Here is a 21,475-nt window from a genome sequence, read left to right as displayed (position 1 = left end):
AAAAGAGAGTGGTTTAACAGGAAGAGCGATGACCAAACAACAGTGTCTGCAAACCCAGAGCTCCTTCCCTGACCCAGAGAGAGAGAGAGAGAGAGAGAGAGAGAGAGTCTAGAAATAATAACATTGGCAAAGGAGAGCAAAAAAGTTACAAGAAATAATTGAACTGGAAATCGATGAATATCACACAGAATATTATTGTTGTCTTTGTCTCCCTTAACAAATACTTTTTCTTCAGTTGTCATTGTTTACGATTCTCTCTCTCTCTCTCTCTCTCTCTCTCTCTCTCTCTCTCTCTCTCTCTCTCTCTCTCTCTCTCTCCACTTAACATAAAACCACACGAGTTAATTGTTATAATCCATTCCTCCACTTGTCAGCATTTTCACATCCACACTGCACACTTACTGAAACAGACAGACAGACAGGTGAAGACAGAGGGAGGGGGAGATAATGTTTGTGGAAGGTGTAATGTGTATATATGGTGTGCGAGTTTGAGTTAGTGACTGTGTGTGTGTGTGTGTGTGTGTGTGTGTGTGTGTGTGTGTGTGATAGAAATACAATGTTTTACTTAGGGAAAGTGGTTTCGAATATTGTATTTGAGTATATTTTATGTACGTAATGTTATGTATGTATTTTAGCGTAAGTATGTACGTATTATTTAGACTGAGAGAAGGGAGGGATACTAATGTATTCTAACTACGTAACCCAAAAATTCTTATATCCTATTTTTTTTATGCAAGAAGGAAGGAAACAAAGGCCAGGAGCCCGCAAATTGTTACCTCCAAGAAAAGACAAAAACACTATAACAGAGAACCAAGTTCAAGATCCGTTCAGTTCGAGATGCCTGGACACACTGCGTTTCAAAGACTGCAGCAGGAAATACAGAAAGAGGGAGACAATTTCAGAGTTGACCTGTTGCATATATGAATGACTGGGAGGAACGGTTAACTCTCGTATTAGAGAGATGGACAGAAGCTGGATGGGTGTTTATTGCTAGACGAGTGCTACGCATCCGCCGTAGTGGTGGAGAGATGCAAGCAGACAGTTTAGAGGGGCAGTGACCATTGAAGTGACTAAAGAGATCAAGATGCAACAGTGCGGCAGAGACAGCGGTTGAAGGGAGCCAATAAGAGGAGGGGAGCTAATATGTTGGAAAGCCTTTGATTCCACCTTGCTGAGAAATGCTGTAGGTGAGGAGCCTCCCCACACGTGAGAGTTGCACTCTGCACATGGGTGAATAAAGCCCGTGTATAAAGTCAACTGTGCAGGGGTAAAGAAGGTACGGAGTCGGCTTAGCACACCTAATCTCTAGATTATAGTAGTCCATCCATCCATCATCCAATTCTACGTTGCCCCATGAGGAGTGTAGGAGCCCGGGGCTAGGCAGTTGGTCCTGACATTTGAGATGAGAGTGACCAGCCTCACTCATCCCTGAGTGGCATTAAGTGAGCAATAAACCCCAACCATCCCTTGGATATAAACCTTCACCGGCTCAATCTGACTGGAGTGAAATACTTACCCACTAAACCACCAGGCGCCAAAATTTGGTTATATGGTTACCACCCAGGGTAGTAAATGGTTCCCTGGTGTACAGGAAACCATTTGGCTTGTCACTCAGTGTAGAGTCACCCACAGGCAGAAGGAAGAGGAAAGAATGAAGGAAAGAAAGACAGAAGAAGGAGTGTAAAGTCACCCGCAGGCAGAAGGACGAGGAAAGTCTGAAGGAAAGAAAGACAGAAGAGGATGGAAGGAAGAAGTATGGAGGAAAGGAAATGGCAGACACCCTAGAGCAGCACTACATCGAGTGAGTGGATGGTAAGCGCCCCCACCTACCACAATATAAGATAGGTAATATATTCATTCCAAGATAAATCCCAAGATAATGAAACCCCAGGTATGTTTAAAGATGATGCAGGATTGAGCTGGATATTGTTAAAACTTAGAGGGTACTTCTGAAGAAGATTTTGTTGGGTTGGTAGATGTAAGAACTGAGTTTTTTTGCATTAAAAACAAGATAAATTTTACCCTAGTCAGAGATATGAGCCAAGTCAGACATTAGGTTTGGCATAGCCTCATCCCTTGTTTGTTAAAGTACGGTAACGGCTGAGATGGACACTGAGAACCGAATGGAAAGGCGGAGGGTGGAGTCATCAGCGTATGAATGGATAGGGTTAGATGTACAGCTTAGATGGTCTTTGATGAATAAATGGATAAGAGTCGGTGATAGGACAGAGCCCTGAGAAACACCACTATTGATAGCTCTAAGAGAAGAATGCTGGCCGTCTACAACAGCAGTTATAGAACGAACAGAAAGGAAGCTAGAGATGCAGGCACAGAAAGAACAGAAACCGTAAGAAGGCAGTCTGGAAATCAAAGATTTAAGTCAGACTTGATCGAACGCCTTTGAGATGTCAAGTGCAATGGCAAAGCTTTCGCCAAAGTCCTGAAATGAGGATGACCAGGCATCTGAAAGGCAGGTCAGAAGATCGCCAGTGGAGCGTCCCTGACGGAACACATACTGACGATCAGGAAGAAGGTTGTGTGAGGAAAGATGCTTTAAAAATTTTTTGTTAAGAACAGACTTGAAAACTTTTGAAATACAGGATGTTAAAGCAGTTGGGAGATATTTAGAGGGATGCGAATGGTCACCCTTCTTTGGGACAGGCTGAATGAGAGCAGACTTCCAGCAAGAAGAAAAGGTACAAGTTGACAAAGGCGAAAGAGTTTACCTAGGCAGGGTGTAAGCACAGAAGCATAGTTCATGAGGAAAACATGAGGGACCCCATCAGGTCCATATGCTCTGTCAGTATTTAAGCCAGTAATGGCAGACAACACATCAGTTAATGAAATTTTAATGTCACCCATGAGAAAGTCAGAGGGAGGAAGTGATGGAGGGGCAGTGCTGGAACCGTCTAATATGGAATTGGGGGAGAAAGTCTGAGTGAAGGGTTTTGCTTAATCAGTAGAAGAAATAGCTACAAAGCCATCAGAGTGGAAAAGAGGAGGTAAGGATAATGAGGTAAAGTTGTTAGAAAAGTTTTTAGCAAGGTGCCAGAAGGAGCAGGAGAGAATTTGAGTTGGAAACTTCACAGCATTTAGTATGAACGAAATTATTTTTTGCAAAGCAATGAACAGACTTAGCGCGATTCCGGGCAGAAAGATAAAAGACATTAAGATTCAGGTGTGAATTAGCTCCAGAACCTTTTGTAGGCCGTCTCCTTGTTGTGGACAGCATTAGAACAAACACGATTAAACCAAGTATTTTTCCATTATTCATAGGATATGAGAATGGAATGAATGCTTCCATCCCCGTGAGAATAACCTCCGTAAAGCACAATGTACCTCCGTAATGCACAATGTACACTCAGATGGCTCCCGGCCATGGAAGCAATAATCATTCCAAGGAAAGTCAAACATGTACTGCCTGAGGGTCTCCCAATCAGCATCTCCAAAGTTCCACAACTGACGCTTCTTAGGAGGGTCCCAAGGCTTTACTGGAGTAATAGGACAGGTTAAGTCGATAAGGTTATGATTGGAGGAGCCCAACGGAGAGGAAAGATTTATAGTGTAAGCAGAAGGATTAGTCGTAAGGAAGAGGTCAAGTATGTTGGAACTCTCTACAAGGCAGTCAGGGATATGGGTCGGGTGCTGTACAAATTGCTCTAGGTCATAAAAGAAAAGATGTAGGCTTGTTCACCATTAGGATCTGTGAAAGGAAAGGAGAGCCAAAGATGGCGATGAACATTGAAATCTCCTAGAATGGAGACCTTAGAGAAAGGAGAAATTGACAGGATGTGTTCCATCTTGGCAGTAAGATAGTCAAAGAAGGTTTCATAGTCAATAGAATTAAGGGCTAAGTAAACAGCACACACATATTTAGTCAGAGAATGACAGGAAAGCCGAAGCCAGGAAGTTGAGAATTCAAAAGATTCAAGTTCAGGAACACGAGAGCAAGATATGTTGTGGGTAACATATAAACAACAGCCACCTTTGACTTTGAAATGAGTATAGAGAATGTAGGAGGATACAGAGAAGGGTTTGCTTTCAGTCGTTTCAAACAGTTGAATCTCAGGAAGTTGAGGTGAGTTTAATGGGAGAAGAAGTGGCACAAGAGAAAGTTAGAGGAGAGACTTCGAATGTTGCAGAAATGAAGAAGTGAGTCAGACAGTGGTTCCATGCATTTCGCTTGGTCGTCACTGGGAGAGGGGCGGATGGAGAGGGCTTTGATCTCCCCCCCCCCCAGGGACTCTGAGACTTGGATATGAGACGCCATTTTTTTAGTTTAAATTTTGAATAGGAAGTGTAGTGTGTAATGTGCATATAGTTTGGTGTTGACAGTAAGAAGAACTTGTATTGGAAAGTATGGTAGCCTGCTCTCTGTGTTACTGAAACACTGAAAATGTTCAGTAAAAGGGGATGGTAAGGAGCTAGTCCCGAGGGCTGATGGAACGGGAGCTCCAGCTCTCCCTGTCATCATCTTTCCATCCACCTTGGGAGTATCGCCCTGCTCGACTGGTGTTGCAGTCTACTCCATGTATAGGTGGCCTGGCCTTACTGATAGTGCAAAGTATTACTGGTTAAAAGAACAGGATAGCAAAGAAGACAAGAGAGGGAGAGAGAGAGAGAGAGAGAGAGAGAGAGAGAGAGAGAGAGAGAGAGAGAGAGAGCATGTGCAGTTAGAAGGGAGCCGGTCAAGATAATGAAAGGAGGAGGAGTAGAAGGAGGATAAAGGCGTGATGTAAATGATGTTGATTACTTCGGCGATAAGGATGAGGACGAAGAAGAAAACAGAGAGAGGTATGGAGAGGAGGAGGGTATAAGGAGGAACAGGAAGGAATAAAAGAAGGAAGAGGAGGATTAGGAGGAAGTAGGAAGCGGATTGGGGTAGGAGGAAGAAGAAGAAGGCGGGGAAGGATGAAGTGGAAGATGCGAAGAGGAGGTATATGTAAAATAGAAAGTGAAAGGGGGGAGGAGGAGGAGGAGGAGGAGGAGTTGGAGGAGGAGAAGGAGGAGGAGGAGGAGGAGGAGGAGGAGAAGGAGGAGGAGGAGGAGGAGGAGGAGGAGAAGGAGGAGGAGGAGGAGGAGGAGGAGGAGGAAAGGACGAAAAGAAAGGAGACAAGAATAAAATGGATAGTGCAGAAGAGAAAAAAATGAGGAAAACAAGAAGCAGAAGAAGAAGAAAGAGCAGAAAATGAAGAAAAAAGATGATGAAATAGATTATGATAAGGAGAAAGAAGATGGGGGAAAATGAAGATAAGGTAGAATAAAGAGTTAAAGAAAAGAGAGTAGAAGGGAGAAGGATGATGATGATGATGATGATGATGATGATGATGATGAGGAGGAGGAGGAGGATGAACAAGGTCGTGATAATGGAAAAAGAGTGGCTTGTAAGCATAGGAAGCGGACGATGTAGATAGTACAAGGGAAAATTGTGATGATTATGATTTTGGTGATGATATGGATAGGACGTAGAATGAATAAGAGTTAGGAGTAGGAGAATGAGGAGGAAGTAGGAGGTGGATGATGATGCTGACAGTGATGAAGAAAGAAATAAGATAGCGAGAAGAAGAATAAGTTGGAGAATGAGGAACAGGATAAAGATGATGATGATGATATCGCACTAATCTCAGGATTATGGCAGCGTAGCAGTAACTAAAAATGTCCTCTGGACACGTCCTCCCCGACGATAACTCATTTGTCATTATTACCACCCTCGGGTCTCGTTAAGTATATCTATTCCATTTAAACTGCTCTCTCTCTCTCTCTCTCTCTCTCTCTCTCTCTCTGCATATATATATATATATATATATATATATATATATATATATAAATATATATATATATATATATATTAGTTTTTGTCTATAAAGGCTCCAACATGCTTACATGCATCGGCCTTGGTCACCTTATGTGGCTGTCCATGATGCTCGATCTCTGGCAGCCTCCGTATTCAGCCCCTTATCCATGAGGTCACACCCAATGACCTCGTCCCAGATCTTTTTCGGTCTGCCTCTCGCAACCCTACCCACAACGTGCCCAATTGTCATTTTCCGCACCCAAATGTCATCCAACATTCTCTCCACATGCTCAAGCCATCTCAATCTCTCCTCATCGCAACGTCAATACACTTCAGTCCCATCCTTCCTCTTAACTCTTTGATCATAAACCTAGCCCCTCCAGGCCTCACATTCAAGGATGCACTACTCATCCACCTAATCATTGCTATTTCTGTTCGTTTGAGCCTCAGAATATCCTTTTCCTTTATTGCCCAGGTCTCACGACTGTACAGCATTACACTCCGAAAACACGCTGCATACAGAGATCCCATAGCATGGAGGGAGAGCCTTCTCAGTGTCAGGAGAGGCAACAGCTCCCTGAATTTCTTCCAACCATTCCTCAGTCTAGCCACTGAGCTAACTCCAGTCCCACCTCCAGCACATGACATATCTCCCACGTAACAAAATTCTTACATACACTCAAGATCAATCATGTCATGCCTGACAATCTCCACATGCTCTCCCCAACACACCACACACATGAAATCAACATTCTCCTGCAGTCTACATCTAATTGCACTACATCTCTTATGCATTCACTCATCACAAACACTGCACAAGCTGGAATTACTTCCCACACCCTTGTGGCAACCTGCATGTGGTCGTTCTCCCTCTTTTGTGACGGCACCATCGCCTTTGTTTTATCTGCATTTACTCTCAAGGCCTTGTGCCCCATACCATCTCTTCACTTCCTAAATCTTTCCTCAGCCCCCCTTTCATTCTCTGCAATCAACACCAAATCATCGGCAGACATCTTCCACAGGAGTCCATTTCTGAAATCATATGAGAGGGCTGCAAGCATGATAATAAACAATAAAGGGCTTAAGACTGACCTCTGAGGCACACCAACTTTCATGAAAAACTCATCTCTCAAATCTCCATTCACTTTCACCTGGGGTCAAGCACCCACATACATAACCAGAACCACTCTAACCAGCCATTCCTCGATCCCAAGCTTTCTTATTGCCCACTTCACGACTTTCCTAGCCGTCACGTTCTGGCATTGGTTTGAGGCCAGCACTCGTTCACTACGGGTGTTTTCCCCCAAATAGTTTGATTTCAAACCTCCATATCTGGAAAAGTATAGCAGTTAGGGATACAAATTAAAAATCATATTACTCACCAACTCTTCTTCTTGTGAATGAAACTATCTCCAGGTCTGCAGGTGGTCCCGTCGATGAGTATGAACGTGAAGAGGAAGAGTAAATTGAGGTGATTCAAGTGGGCTGTGTCCGCGCGGCAGCACTCTGCTCTGACTTTGGCTGTGAAAGCCTAGCTCCCTGGCTGGCACTGGTAGCACTGACTGGACTGTCAGAGTGGTGTGATTGTAACAGTGGTCGGGCTTCTTTGTGAAACATTTTCCCTTTTGTCATTTATTTCCTCCACTTTCCATGCTCACTCCAATAGGTTTGAATCATCACCAAGTACATGTGACTGGTCTTTGGTTTTCTGGCCATAACAGATTGACACTTTGCCCCAATGGTGTGTGGGAGAACTGACACTGATACAATAAAAGGTGAAAAAATAAATATTTACTTATTTTTCCATGAGTGTCTGACAACTTTGCACTTTGTATTCAGTTTGACAGAAGACTAGCGATGATACATTTTCCATAATAATTATTCCACAGGTTGCATGCGCTATGGTTAACCATGAGGTACACACTTGTATTACTATTTATGCTTTTCAGCACTTTTTTCTGGCATGGCAAAAATACTTACTTATGTTCTGCAGTTCTTATAATATTTGCACTTCCTATCATGATTACAGTGCACATCATACACTTTTCCTAGGGTGACTCAAGATATTTACAACCTTTACATATTACCTTTGTAAAATCATTATCACTTAAAAAAACACACACACACAAAAACTACCACATTTATCCACAATTTACAATCTCCCACACACTTGTGCTTAGAACTCTTGCTCACACTGGTGTCAAAAAAGCACTTGGGGCATAGTGCCACCTAGCACTCTGCATTCATAGGGAGTGTCCTTACGTTCTTGAGGCCGACGTTTTGTTGTGCTGCACACGTGGCAACGCCCGTAGGCCACACGGCTTGCAGGTGTTCGACCAAGGTCCACAAGATGGTAATGTGACATGTATTGTGCGCTAGTAAACCTGTCTGCCGTCGGCGTCTGACACATTCCCCTCCTTGCACCTGTGCCCTGAAATGTTCCACACTCGGCAAGAAGCTCACGTGCCATTTTTCACTCAGACTTCCGTAGAGATTCACTTAGCCCAAACCTCTATGAAAAGTATGAAGCAGTTCAGGACAGCGATATCAAGAAGGTTTAGGAGTGTTTTCTTGTACCATCGACAAGATTTTTTGCATATAACTTGAACACGGGTTGCCTGGTCCAGAAGTCTGTCTTGCCCATGTCCTGCACAACCCCCTGATGAACTGTGGTCAACATGTTCATCTGCTTGTTATGCCAGTGAATGACCAACATGTAACCACATTTCTGGTTTAAGAGGGCACCTTTCTCGGTTATTTCAGTGAAGGATGGAAAATTCTTCCTACTGGCATGGACAGTTCTACTGGACCCAGTTCCATGTTCAAGTAAATACTTCCTCAGTGCTGGGAATGTGTAATGATTATCCGTGTACAGTATATGGTACCTGTTGAAATACCTGTCCATGAGCACTTTCACTACAGCAACAGAAAAACCATGGGGATCGTCACTAGGTATATCAACATCTGCAGCAGAAAAAATTATGTCTAGCACATATCCAGTTTGGTAGTCAAACAGACAAAGAATTTCAGTCCAAAACGGAAAATTTTGATGGCACATACTGAATAAATGCTAAACCTCCCTGGAAAAGCACAAGTGACTTATCGATCACATTCTGCTGAAACGGCTGGGAAAGCCTCGCAAAAGACTCCTTGAGCATGGTAAAGATGGGCCTTATCTTTCACAACCTCATTGGGTGCTGGGTCATAATTCCTGTTGAAATGAAGAAACCGTGGCGTACAGTTGCTCAGAAAAATTCGTTCCCTTATCATGCTGGCCCATCGACTTTTTGTTTTGGCAACCGGATATTAAACATGTACGAACACATACATAGTACACGCATATACAAACGCGTTAATTATGTTTATCAGATAACTTCCTCTGTAAGGAAAGTCGAACACATACTTAACGCAAGACATGTCACTGCACAACGTGTATTAGGTTATATTTCTCTAAGCACAGCAAACCCAATTATATTTTTTTCCATCCTATTGTCGTCTTAGTCCTCGATGTGAACCTATTGTCACCACACCGTGTTTGTCTTTTCTTAAAGTAAGGATATTGTGTTTGTTTGTGGTCCTAATATACAGTACAAATGTTTTTCACGAAAAGATAGTTTACTCCATAATAGCATTCTTCTATCCTGTCCCTGAGCCTGACGCTCTAACAACAACGCTCAAATGATTCGTTTTTCAGGAGTTGAACTCAAGGAATGCTTCGGATCAGCCACGGAGAAGAAAAGATATGGAGTATTAACTCTTACGGGCGAACACGAGACAAATATAACGAGCTGGCTTGGTCAACAAATGGCACTGTGGTCGCCAGTGTGTCGTCTGTATGTTTAAGTTGACAGGCGGGATGCGAGGGGGCGTTGCGGTACAAAGAAACATGGCTCCAAAGTTCCAAACGCTGGACACCGCTGCGTTGTTTGTGGGAAAAAACGACGAACTGTAACTAAACTACGGTTTCATTTCATCGCAAAGGACAAAAAGGCGTACGTAAAACAGATGTGACAAACTGTTATGCATAATTAAGTATACTACGGTCATAAATGTGGACACAAATTAAGAAGTTACAACAGCTGAAACTGGGCCTCGGCATGTACGCTTAAGATACTGTAAGGATTACTATGCTTCATTATACATGATTAAGGATACATTGGACATTGATATGGGACACGTGAACTTGCTGATGTAATACCGCTACATTCGCAACGTAGGATATTATTTACCGGCCCTTACAGGATCAGTATTTATTGACAATATTCATATACTTTGCCCTATTATTTATCTTGTGAAAATGACAGTGAAGCTATACACCATCTATCATTAAAGGATATTACTCGTATACTGATAACGGGAAATTACTATTGCATGCAGGTTAGGACCATGTAATATATATATATATATATATATATATATATATATATATATATATATATATATATATATATATATATATATATATATATATATATATAATTTATTTATAATACACTATAATATTCTTGTCTGTATTATGAATACATCCAATATATTCCGAGTCGCATACCTACATCATTGGTATGAATCTTTGTCGTCATAGTACAGTAATTGACACTATTCACCTACATGGCATCAAAGCTGAAGGATGCTCATGCACCATGTATTAGTTGATAAAACTAACTTAGTTGCACATGGTAGCCTGTATACATACATGCATATATATATATATATATATATATATATATATATATATATATATATATATATACACACACACACACACACACACACACACACACACACACACACACGATTCATAATCTAACCATAGTCTACCCTATGACCGTTTTCTTTTATTCCCGTTCTCCCTTATCTATAGCTTGTGCACTAGATGGCGTGAATTAAGGGTCTCGCAGTTTTAACGTTGAGTTGTTACTCCGTATCTTGGACTTTGATGCATGGTCGTGAAGAGAGTAGATGTATGTGCGTATGCTCTCTTCTCTAGATTTCTAGGGCTGCCTCACTGACATCAGTTCTTTTTTTTTTTTCACTCTTCTGGTGGCGACTAGGTTAGTTAGTTACTCATATTCCTCCCCTCCCTCTAGCTAGGTACAGTAGGTGTCTGTTCCGTTATACTGAGTTTACCTTTGCTTATTGCCCACGGAGGGTCCTCCCCACTGATCGCTCTAGGGCGTGAATCAACACGGTCGGGCCTCCCTGGAGTGGTTTGAGAGGGCAACCTCAGACTTAGGTGTGTGGTCCCCGGTTGTTTGTCTCTTGATAGTCTTTTCTCCTTCTTCCCACTTCCCCCGTTAAGGGGGGGGGTTACTATGGCGGACGCCCCTACTGCCTCCCCTCCCCTTCAGGGGGGGAGGTAGTCCTGACTGACCCCCGACTGACCAACGGACGGACTTTCCCTCAACTGAACGGCCCCAGACTCGTTTGCCTTGTGACGTCCCTGTTCATAATGCAGAATTTGTAATCATCACTGCTCTAGGTTCCACTCCCTTGAGCAGTCTCAATCCCTTCATGATTAAGAAGGTTATTGATGGCTGTGCTGGGGAGGTGGAACAAGTCAAAAAACTTGCGAATGGAGACCTCCTTGTAAAAACATGTAATTCATCCCAAGTTAAGGACTTGCTGAAGCTGCGCAAGTTCCACATCTATGATGTCGAAACCAAGATCCCAATTTCCATGAATTCCTGCAAGGGAGTTATCACTTACAGGGATCTTATGGTGATGAGTGAAGAAGAGATCATAGAGGAACCCGCTCAGCAAGATGTCATCGATGCTAGATTTATCACCAGATTTTCGGAAGGTGTCAGGACAAAGACTGCAACCGTCATTCTGCCTAGCCATGTAAAAATCGGCTACGAAATTGTTCATGTGCGGCCCTACATCCCCAACCCTTTCCGTTGTATGAAATGCCAGTTATATGGGCATGGTGCAAAGACTTGTTGGGGTTCCCAGCCAGAGTGTGGCAAGTGTGCAAGCCAAGGTCATGATGCGGACCATTATACATCTGAGACGGTCTGTTGCTTTCACTGCAAGGGCATTCACTCCACTTCCTCTAGAGACTGTCCCAAATGGAAGGAGATGAGGTCTGCACAGTGAAGGCAACTGATGGCATTTCCTATTACGAAGCTAGGAAAAAGGTGAAGGAGTTGCATGCAACTCCCACGCCAAATAGGTCGCATGCTTCAGCGGTAATGTCCCGTCTTGTGATGTGCTCTGTAGAGACACAGACTGATCTTGTCCTTCTCCCTCCTGCCACTCACAGTACCTCTCCATCTCGGCCTCCCGTCCGCTCCAACTCTCTCACTGACATCCCTAAGGTTTCAACCTATTCTCAGGCTGCTGCTGCCTCTCCATCAGTACGGCCAAAAGCAAAGCCCGACAAGTCTAGTAAAGGTAACATGACCACCCTCACAAAACAGTCTCGTCATGTTCTTCCAGTTCCCACTCCAGTGAGGGAGAGGAAGGTTAGCTCTTCCTCGGGGGAGTAAGGGAACCTAGTAATTGACGACAATATGGAGGTTTCCATAAACAAGCACCGGGATAGGTCCCCTGGTAGTTGCTCGCCTGCTGGCGGGCAACAAAAAAAGACCAAGCACACTGGCTCCCAAACGTAAATCTTAAACCGCCGCATTCACTATATTACAGTGGAATTGTAAAGGTATTGGGAATAAATTACAAGATATAGCAATCTTGCTTACTATACACAGGCCAGACGTTGTTTGTTTACAGGAGACGCGCCTGGAGGATCATCCTGATCCTCCACAGTTAAAACACTACCACCCGTATAAAAGATATGAAGGTCATGGAGTAGCAATATACACACACAAATCACACCCACAAACGGAAGTGATTCTAAATTCTACTCTGGAAGTAGTCGTGTGCAGAGTAAAATTTAATAACACGTATCTGTCTATTTGCTCCCTGTACTGTCCTACACATGGCCTCATTGATAGTGATGCTTTATATTCACTATTTGAACATCTGCCTGGGAATAAGTTAATGTCGGGCGATTTTAACGCCCATCACTATCAATGGGGTAGCTTGAGGATTGATGGTCGTGGGGAGCAAGTAGCCGACCTAATACTACAGTCCAACCTCTGTCTTCTGAACGATGGTAGAGCGACTCGTGTAGATGATCGTACTGTAACTTTTCGGCCATTGACTTATCTTTGGCCTCCCCTGGTATACATCAAGATTTTTCATGGGACCCGTACGACGACCCCTTGGGAAGTGATCATTTACCCATCTGTCTTTCTTATACATGCGACATCATTTCGAACCCTCCACCTCCAAAATTTAACTATAAGAAAGCAGATTGGGGATCCTTCTCAAGGATCGCCAATTTAGATATATCTGGGGAGACCATAGATGTTAAGGTCGAAAATATAACCCAATCCATATTACACGCAGCTGAGGCTGCTATTCCCAAGACTTCTACAGTTCATGCGAAGCATAGAGCACATTGGTGGACGCCGGATTGCCGACAAGCATTAAGAAAACGCAATAGGAGGTACAGGATTTTTGATAGTCAGCCCACCGAGGAAAATTTTATTGCATACAAACAGGCACGGGCTGAGGCAAGGAGAATAATAAGAAGGGCTAAACGTGACTCCTGGCGGTCCTTTGTGTCCACAATGACTCGTACAACACCATTAAGTAAAGTCTGGTCCACCATAAGAATGTTAAATAATAAAGGCCCATACTTCCCTATTACCACCCCGTAAGTAAATAATAACATCTATGATGAGCCCGTGGATGTTGCTAACGTCCTCGCCAGTAGTTTTTCTCATGTAAGTAGCTCAGCCATTTATGATCCGCATTTCCAACATCATAAACGCATGGCTGAGCTACAGATTATTGACTTTCCTACAGAAGACGTACTCCCCGTACAACCAAGAGTTTATGCTAGATGAACTGCTCCTTGCCCTTAAATCCTGTAAAGACACCAGCCCTGGACCAGACACCATCACGTACAGTATGATCCAGCACCTTAATCAGGATAACCTGATTAAGATGTTAGCATTGTACAATGAGATTTGGGCGTCTCAAACGTTTCCAAACTCATGGCACTTTGGACATGTCATACCAATATCCAAAGAGGCTGGTCGTCTTATGAATCCCACTTCATTTCGTGCTATTATGTTGACTTCTTGTCTATGTAAGGTCATGGAAAGAATGGTAAACAATAGGCTTCTTTTTGTTTTAAAGTCGAAGAATTTGTTAAATGATCAACAATGTGGCTTCCGTAAATACAGAAGTTCACTAGATCATTTAATGAATTTGGAGCATTGTATTGCAGAGGCATTTGCCAATAAAGAATTCATGATAGGGGTGTTCTTGGACATCCATAAAGCCTATTACATGACATGGCAACACGGTATACTAATGAAGCTCTATGCTTATGGTTTAAGAGGAAATTTGCCTATTTTTATTTCAAATTTCTTAAGGGACAGGTCTTTCTCTGTCAAATTGCCCCGTAACGTAACATCGGATATATTTATCCACGAAAATGGGATGCCACAGGGAAGTGTGCTTAGTCCTACTTTATTATTATGATCAATGATATTCTGTCATCAGCTCCCATCCCGAGGAATCTTAAATATTCGCTCTATGCTGACGATTGTGCAATATGGCACTCCTCCCGTAACGCACAATTTTCGGCTGGGTGGATTCAAGCAGCCCTTGACTCCATCCACCAATGGGCCTTGCAGTGGGGATTTAAGTTTTCCGTCCGTAAGTGTGCCGCTGTAGTTTTTACGACTAGTAACGTACCTAATTTGTGTTTAACTTTGGATAATCAGACAGTACCTTTTCAAAATTCTATAAAGTTTAGGGGAATTCATTTTGATCGTCGTTTGAACTTTAAAACTCATGTTAATACTTTGCTTGCTCATTGCGATAAACCAGTAAATGTCCTCAAGTACCTAGCGGGTACTACATGGGGTGCCAACAGAAAATCTTTATTAATGGTGTATAAGTCCCTCATTCGATCAAAGGTAGACTATGGCACACAGGTGTATGGCTCGGCATCCGATGCCACGCTGAAAGGATTGGATGTGTTGCAGAATAAATGTTTGCGAATGTGTCTTGGAGCAGTCCGGTGTACCCGTGTAGCTCGTATCGAAGTGGAGGCGAATGTGCCTCCCCTCCGTATTCGCCTGGAACATCTGGCCTTGTCCTACGGCATAAGGACATTTATGAAAAGTAATATCGGTAATGTGGCCTGTACCCCCCTGCATCAATACCACAACCTTCTGCGGGGGGTGCGTCAGCCACTTGACGTTTGCCTCCACTCACTGACTCAGGAGCTTGGTGTGGACCCCAGTGACTGTGACAAGTTGGTGTTAAAAAATATAGCGCCTTGGGAGCCACCTGGCTTTACAGTTGATGTTACATGGCTCCCAGCACCAAAGGGCAAGGCGCCGGAGGCGGAAGTCCACCACTTGTTTCGTAACATCATCATTCGTCACTTGGGGTCCCACCACTTGTACACCGACGGCTCCAAGTCGAGTGCATGTGTGAGTGCAAGTGTGTGGTCGACTGAATGTGCCCTCAGGTATCGGTTGCCGACTCATACATCTGTGTTTACCTCAGAACTTTTTGCTATTGACCAAGCCATAGACTATGCTCTCAATTCTAGGCATGACTCATTTGTCATATTTTCGGATTCAAAATCAGCCTTTCAGGCAATTGCATCTTTCACTACAGACTCTCACGAGATCCAGGGCCGCATCATTAATAAGTTGCATTCATGCAACAAGTCATTCGCGCTGATCTGGGTGCCTGGTCATTGTCGTATCTACGGCAATGAGCAGGCTGACTTACTTGCAAAGTCGGCTGTAGAGCTCGAGGAGACTTGGGACGTTCCTCGTGATCTACGGTCGAGTCTCTCTCTCGGAAAGAAATCAATAAATCTTCTGTGGCAAGGTCAGTGGACCAGACTTAATATTCCAACCTGTAAGCCGTACCTGGGCGACTGGGACAGTGCCAACCGTCCCAGTCGCCTGGAGAAAAAGTGTTGGCTCGCTTACGGCTTAATGCCACCATAGTAACACATATGAAACCTTATATGGAAAAACGATTCCCACCGCACTGTGACATCTGTGATGCGGTGGTATCTATCAGTCATATCATCCTGCGCTGTCGGCGATTTATTCGTGAACGGGCTTCACTTATAAATTACTGCAGCGCAGCAGACGTCCCCTTCACCCTTTCCACCATCCTGGGTGATGGGGACATTGTTATGACTGATAAATTGATGGCTTTCTTGAGAGAGACCGGACTGATCAGAGTGATGTGACTTTTTTACTGTGTGGTTATGGTTTTTATCAATGGTAAATATGTATATATTGTAATATTAATGAGGGTTGACAGCTGACATATTTGAAATAGTTCCTCCTCCCAGTGATCGGTTTCTAATATAGATGTCCCCTACATTAAGCCAAGTTCCTCGCCTGACAGTCACCAGATGATGAGTGCAAGTGTGCAATATAGGAAAGTATTGGGCACTTGCAGTCGATGGTGAGCTGCTGGGCGAAGTTCTTCACTTTATGTGCAAATTATGTAAATACATTATACCATCTTGCTTAAGTTATTCTAATTAGGGAAGACAGCTGACGTATATGGAAATGTTCCTGACTCGTCTGGTTCCCTTTCATATATTGATGTCCCCTATATTAGGTTGTGCCTCGACTGACAGTCAGCAGGTGATGAACGCAGGTATGTAATGTAGAAAGGCATCACATATCTGCAGTCGATGGTGTTCTCTTGGTCGAGGCTTTTTTACCATTAGTGTAGGTCTAGTTATTTGTCTCTTAGGATTTAGTATAGGTTAGCGATTTGTCTGTTAGGTGGTTGGTTTTAAGGTCTTTTGATTAGGTATTTTTGTTTATAAGTAATATAAGGTTAAAAAAATAAATAATAATAATAACACAAAAACAATACAAAAAAATAAAAAATAAAAATTATTATATATATATATATATATATATATATATATATATATATATATATATATATATATATATATATATATATATATATATATATATATATATGTACGTGTGCATGAAAGTGTGTATGTTCATATGCATGGATGTGTGTGTATATATATATATATGTGTGTCAATGTATATACATATATATATTTTTGCCTTAATGACCAGGGGCTCCGGCCTCAATGGTCGATAGGCAAAAAAAAAAAAAAAAAAAAAAAAAACCGTATCTTTTCTCCTCCGTGGGATCAGCCCTGCAGTTCACGATGATTGTTGGTGGGAGTGGGAGGGCAGGGTATGGTAGGATGCGGTGTGGCTTGAATAATCATGGAATTAAAGTCTGTGTGTTCAGTCATACTGCAGCTGTACAACACAGCAACACATGACACGTTTAGCAATTCACATACGGGTAATATCTTTAACAAGAGCATAGTACTCGGAAAATGACATAGCCTCACCGCTACTGACACCATAACATCACACAGGAAAATACCCATCAGTTAAATCATTTGTGAAAACACACACACACACACACACACACATACGAGTACTGTATTCCACTTACAATACTCTCTTTCTTCTTGACAATGCCGTACTGGTGAATACCTCCATAACTAAAACATTCACCACTTCATGCTTTATTTCTATAGTTAATAATAATGGTAATAATAAAAATAATAATAATAATAATAATAATTAATAATAATAAATTATTATTGTTATTATTATTATTATTATTATTATTATTATTATTATCATCATCATTATGGTCAGTGACGCCATCGTCCCTGTGATATTGATATTTTCCACTTTTTAACAGTCTCGATTTACTCGTCACGGGGGGAAAACGACGTCGGAATGAAGGTAGACATTAATGAATATGCTATTACATGTGGCACTGTGGTGGAAGTAGAGAAACACAGACTGTTGTCGCCAACGGTACGACAGTTCTGTTCAGAGATAAAAACAAAACGTCAAGACATCAGTGTTTCTCATCAACGAAGATATTTCCATAATACTCTCTGCCACAGGTGATTCCAAACATATTTTACTGTGTGAGTCTCGTCCCATCTTCTGTTCACCTCTATGCATGTATAATACAAAGTATGGAATGGTATAATTGGAAATAACGTCTCCTTGCTGAAAAGCAATGCACAGGCCTTCCATAAGCAAGTTATCTTACCCTAGGCAAGGCCCAATATTACCCTAAAACACAACATTATATATATATATATATATATATATATATATATATTCTGAAACCATGAAATATATAATGGCTGCTTGACTTGTTACAATACTGAACAATTATAGTAAATAAAAAGAAAAAAAATGTGTAGTTTCATGCTTTTATATCAACACTAATAGACAAATCAAGATTTTCAAGAAATTCATACTATCCCAAAATAAGAAACCATCATGTTTCTGCAGGTAATTTTTTTTCTCCATTTCTCTCATGTTAGGAATGAATGAGATAGCTTCTTGTAGCCTACAAATAAAGGAAATACTGTAAAATATTTGCAGGTTCAGTGAGACCTTGATGAGCCTAGTATTACCCAGAAAGCAACAATGTGCATTACCCTAAAGAGTAGCCTGAAGGGGGTCTGATTATCCTGGTGTAGGGTATTTTACCCTAGAAGAGTAGCATTTCTACGCACTAGCCGTAATACTGACACCTCTGGCTGCGTATTTTCCCATGGCCCCATTAGTTAATAGATCCCACAATTTACGATCCACAGCCAACATACAGTTGCTCGACTGACAACAGAAACTATGCTACAGTATTAAGTGACTGGGTAACTATGTTTAGAAAAAAATCTCATTTGTCCTGAATTGAACTGTGTTATTTCGTAATTCATGGAAGGTGAAAAATGATGGGCCTGTACAATGTTACTTCTTTTGCTGTCAGTAGTCGTTGTATTAATCAGAAAACGTGCACTTACTGTATAAGAAATTTGCTTTATAATAAGTATCAAGAGGGTCTGCTAAAAACATCAAATATAAAAAATCCCATTTTTATAGAATACCCTAAAAAAAAGTTATCTAATTATTATCCAGTATAAATGAAAGTGTTTTGGATAATGAACAAAGTAGGGACGCACATAAATTAATTAAGTTTTATTTTAAGTTGCCATCTTAAAGTTAACAACATTGTTTAGAAAAAGATGTCCCGTAGAAAATCCCAGCCTTTTCGGATATGGTTTATAAGAATAACCACCACAAACAATTGCAAATTGTCTATAATGGACACCAAAAAAAAAAAAAAAAAAGAAAAAAAATGAAAGCTCAAATCTCACACCATAGGAAAGAAGATAGTATTTTGACTGGCCTCAGGAAAAAATCACGAGTATGTTGCTCCAGTGATGGCTCCAACTATTGAAGACACAGATGTTTATCAGAAAACAGTGTTGAAAAATGATTTATAACCATGCCAAGACTGTTAACTCTGTCATTCAACAATTTCATGGATTTGTGACAACAAGTTCAGTGTCAGGCAGTAAACCATCTTTTTTCATCCTTTTATATTATGCATGCAAAATCATAAAGACTACTAAAATTTAGCAACACATGTTGGTATTAGGAATGTCCACAATATATATTACGTCAAACACAAAACGATAACATCCTTACTTTAAAAATGAAATGAAAATAAATATTGTGTCACCAACCGTTAACAGATGCGTGGATTCATTTTCACCTGACTCTTTGGAGCCGACTCCCGAAAAAAACGAATCGTGTGGTATGGTTTTAGTAGCAGGTTCACATGGAGGTTTGAGACTACAAAAGTATGGAGACAGTATATATAAATTTGCATTCAGTATAGAGATATAACCTATTACACGTTGTGCAGGGATTTATCTTGGGTAGAATATGTGTTCGACTTTCCTTACAGACGTAGTTATCTGATAAACATAATTAATGCCAAAGAAATAAATGTTTGTCCGTTCGTATATGTGCGTACTATGTTTGTATGATCGTACATGTGTTTACTATCCATTGCTACCAGAATAAAACTTCGCTGGGCCAGCTTGGTAAGGGAACGAATTTTTCTAAGCAACTGTGCCTATCACGGGCCATATACTTCCCATAGACAGGTGTGCGCACAATTTCGTCCATTGACCAATAATCCTGGAGCACATGTTTTTTCACTTGGCCATTTATCATTGTCAATGCTAGCCACACATATTTCCCCTACCTCTACTGGCAGCCAATCCTTCATCTTTGAGCTCTCGCTCATAGATATCTCCAGCCAGCGAACAGATATGGCCAGGTGGAAGTTGATTTCGTCCACCAGGTACTGCATTATTGCTGATGTAAAGATAGCCTGGAGGAAGGACAGGATTGTTCGTGAACCTGCCTCCAGGTGTTGTATCTGTACTCCTGCCCCTGTTGCATCATAGGCAGGTAATGCTGGCAGGAATCCTTCACCCTCCTCCAGCACAAAAGTGTCAAGCTTGCCGACTCCGGGGCATCTTGGGCGTGATGTTGGCCCACCTGCATGTTTCTTTGCACCACGTGCACGCCCATGCCCATGCGTGCGGGCACGGAGACGGCCAGGGGCACAGCCATGGGCAAGAATGGGAGGGGAAGGAGAGGCGGATGTGGGGGAGGACGAGGGTGATGACTCACCTGAAGTGGGGACTCCCTGGGGAGATGTTGACTGGCCACGCAGACCACATGCAAGCATAGTTTGCCTTCTCCCCACATATGAAGAGCCAGGTTGTGGGGAAATGGCCTTTGAAATGCTTGGTTGCAGTGATGAGGGTAGTGGCAGGGAGAGACAACGCCACACTTGTCGCGAATGTGATGATGGGATATGGCAGCTGCATTTATGGACTTCATGCCCGTCACTCTCACTACTGTCTCCACTTTTCACTGCTCCAGGGTCGTCCACCTCTTCCTCAGAGGTGAAGGTGTCACGTTCATCGGCCAGTCCCACATTCTGAGGCACCATGAGGGGCTTTTATGACGTGTCAGAGTGGGAAGGGGATGGAGCACGTGACATGTCGCTCTCTATGTGATAACTTCCCCCTTTTTCCGAGGAAGTTTGACCGCTGTCAGATAATCTGGATACAGTTTCATCCAAAGTACGCCCTATTGCACCATCGCTGAGCCATTTCTTTGTGTCCAGCGGCATAAGTTTGGCAGAGGTAAATGATGCAAGAGGGCCGCCTGGGAGGGGGACGGAATTGAACTAGGATGATTCTGAAGACATCTCTCCACACCTGGGCGAGTTGCAGGACAAACTGAACCACGCATGCATAAGCTAACGGGAGTCCCTCCTTACCCTTTGGTACCGAGATGAAATAGCAGCCTGTTCAAATGGTGGCGGGAAGACAAACCGGCTATACCCACCACCCGGCAGACCCTGTCCACTGGATTGCCATGGCATATGCCGCATCCCGGCTCGTAGGGGCTAGAGGACTCTGTTGAAGGCCTTCCTCATATCAACAAAAACAAAGTACAGATCCCTTTTCTTTCCTATTCATTTTTTTTATTCCTGATACTGTCGAACAATGAATATGGCGTCAGTGGTCCCTTTTTCTGGCACAAACTCACATTGCATCTCATCGATATTCATTCTTTACCTAATTATACCTTCCAGAACTCACCCCACTATCTTCATTATCTGGTCCAAAAGTTTTATGCCTATCTAATTCCTTCTTTCCAGGGCATCACTCTTCCC

The 21,475-nt window shown here is 42.4% G+C and overlaps 1 protein-coding gene across 1 annotated transcript in view; it reads left to right on the top strand.

The window, feature by feature from the left end:
- Positions 1 to 21,475, top strand: part of LOC145412893 (uncharacterized) — a 99,162-nt gene that overhangs the window by 51,320 nt on the left and 26,367 nt on the right. The gene's annotated exons all lie outside the window — the stretch shown is intronic.

This window comes from Coenobita brevimanus, chromosome 94, assembly GCF_032717465.1.
Source record: "Coenobita brevimanus isolate Jiangsu-jjx chromosome 94, ASM3271746v2, whole genome shotgun sequence".
NCBI classification, from domain to species: domain Eukaryota; kingdom Metazoa; phylum Arthropoda; class Malacostraca; order Decapoda; family Coenobitidae; genus Coenobita; species Coenobita brevimanus.
The sequence above is the reverse complement of the archived record's forward strand: the minus strand, read 5'-3'. Positions and strand labels throughout refer to the sequence as shown.